Source organism: Etheostoma spectabile, chromosome 10, assembly GCF_008692095.1.
Source record: "Etheostoma spectabile isolate EspeVRDwgs_2016 chromosome 10, UIUC_Espe_1.0, whole genome shotgun sequence".
In the NCBI taxonomy this organism is placed as follows: domain Eukaryota; kingdom Metazoa; phylum Chordata; class Actinopteri; order Perciformes; family Percidae; genus Etheostoma; species Etheostoma spectabile.
In genome coordinates, this window is record NC_045742.1 from 13,361,125 (window position 1) to 13,363,397 (window position 2,273).

Consider the following 2,273-nt stretch of genomic DNA (forward strand, 5'->3'; position numbering starts at 1 on the left):
CACACACACACACACACACACACTACTTTGGATGGCAGAGTGACAGCAGATACAGTAAAACACACACAAATATGTAAACACAATGAACTCGCATGAACAGTTAAAAACACAACTAATGTCAGGCATAGTAATCAGTCACATGCAATGTCTAGAATTACATTTCTCATTCTTCTTTAAAAAGGTATTCAAAACTAATTAAGACTAACTAATTAAGTATATATTATTATTATTATTATTATTATTATTATTATTATTATTATTACTTGTGTAAGACTACAGTATATTGTACTAAAGTGTACCTCCTGCTGATATAGGGCAACAACCTTTGCAATATAGCAAATTAACATGTACCCACACAAACCCACAAAGATCTAATAAAATATTGTCACACACACAACCTTCATCCCTATCATGGATTCAAATGTTTCATGGATATCGTGTCAACAGACAGGGATCAAACACACACTTCTGCTTAGGCGGATTAATATAAGGATTCCTTTCATGACAATTAACAGCTGACGAGGACAAATAGGATTGTAAAGCATATACTACTCCCTGCTGATCATGAGGCCTTTGAGATTGGGAAGACTGAAAAATTGTGGGAAGAGGTTCAAGTGTAATAGGATCAACAAAGCCTGACACCAAGTAGCTTATGACACATCAAATGTCAAATCTGCAAAGTCACATAATGTTTCATATGTGTTCTGTACATGTCAACTCTGGGCTTGCTGTCAAACATTACACAATAAGGTTGTTAGGAAGGAAGGATTGCTTGTCCATCTCGCTATGGTTTTCTGCCAGCAGAAAGTGTGTTTTGTTAGGTGCGGTTCAGTTTTAATAGGACACATCTGTCATACATACACTAGTGCTACATACACTATGGATAACTTTAGGTATTAGACTAGAAAGATAGTGATCTATGTATTGAATCGAACTGGCTCCTGTTTTTATGAAAGCATACAAATAAAGAGGCCCACATTATACAACCTTAGTCAACAAAGTGAGAGAAAAATAATTTACTTTTACAGTTTCCATTGAAACTGCACTGTCGTAATGTATAAACCGCTTTAAAATGGGCAAAATTCACAAATATGTCCTTCATTGGCCCAATGACCATAAATGCCACACACAGAAAAAAAATACAGAAAATATTTTTTGCCAAAAGACTCAGTGTGAGACCTGTAGCTCAGAGCAAGAGAGACGGCGAGTCACTGCAGCTGGATCATTAAGCCCATAACTGTCTGCAACATAGAAATCTTCAATCAAAATGTAGAGATCTGAGGACTATTTAAAAAGAGTGGATGAGCATCAAATACTGTCAAATCAACTAATGCAACCCACTGAGGGCTTCGTCACACATGTACATTGTTCTGGTCAGAATAAACAGCATAATATAATGGGATCAGTACACTTGCTATTTAGCAGGGCCAGCAGTGACCGTCCCCAACCTTCTGTTCTGTCACAACCTTTAGTGCACTTACTGATGTCTCAATGCATGGCTAACTAAGTGCAGTGGCCCAATCCACATCCATCCATCGTTATAAGTAAGATTCTGATATTACTTATAACTTATATTACTTATTTCTGTTCTGATTCAGACATTGAAAAAATGAATTATCTACCCGCATCCCTTTCTCTGACATCCTCTCACTCCAGATCTCAGTCTCAACACTGTAGAGCTGTGTTGGAGACACAAAAGATGTAGCAATTCCAAACATTCAATCACTAAATTCAACCCAACAGCAGTTATGTAACGACTGCAAGCACTACGCAATCATATCACCACTAAACCTTTACAAGTGGTAACAAGCCTCTTTATTAATTACTTTTACCTTGGCAGAGCAAATATGGAGGGCATCATCTTCCTCTGCCCTCTGCCAACCAGATCAGATCCCAGATGGGCATCAAATCCACTCACACATTTCGCAGTTAATTAATGCACATTTACAGCCTTTCTTATTTGTTAGAGATGGAAAGGTAGCAAAGGGAGAGAGGGCGGAGAAGGAAAGAGGAGGAGTGTAGGCATGTGTACAGTTTAAAAAAAAAAACAGGACTAAGAGGTGGAGAAGAAAAAAGGAGGGTGACCTTAACCCTCCTGTTGTCCTTTACTCATTTAAAAAATGTCTATATCTGAAATATGTGTTTCTTTTTAACCAAATTACCACAAAAAAATGGATTGGGTTCCTTACAACGCTCTTTGCCAATACAATTGATCACATTTATTCCTGACGAAACTCATTTGTACGTTCCTCTGATCTTAACTATTAGTCAAA

General features: G+C 37.4%; 1 protein-coding gene across 3 annotated transcripts in view; it reads right to left on the minus strand.

Annotated features, from left to right (window-relative positions):
- fgf13a (fibroblast growth factor 13a) overlaps window positions 1–2,273 on the minus strand; it is a 102,634-nt gene that overhangs the window by 62,181 nt on the left and 38,180 nt on the right. The window lies entirely within an intron of this gene.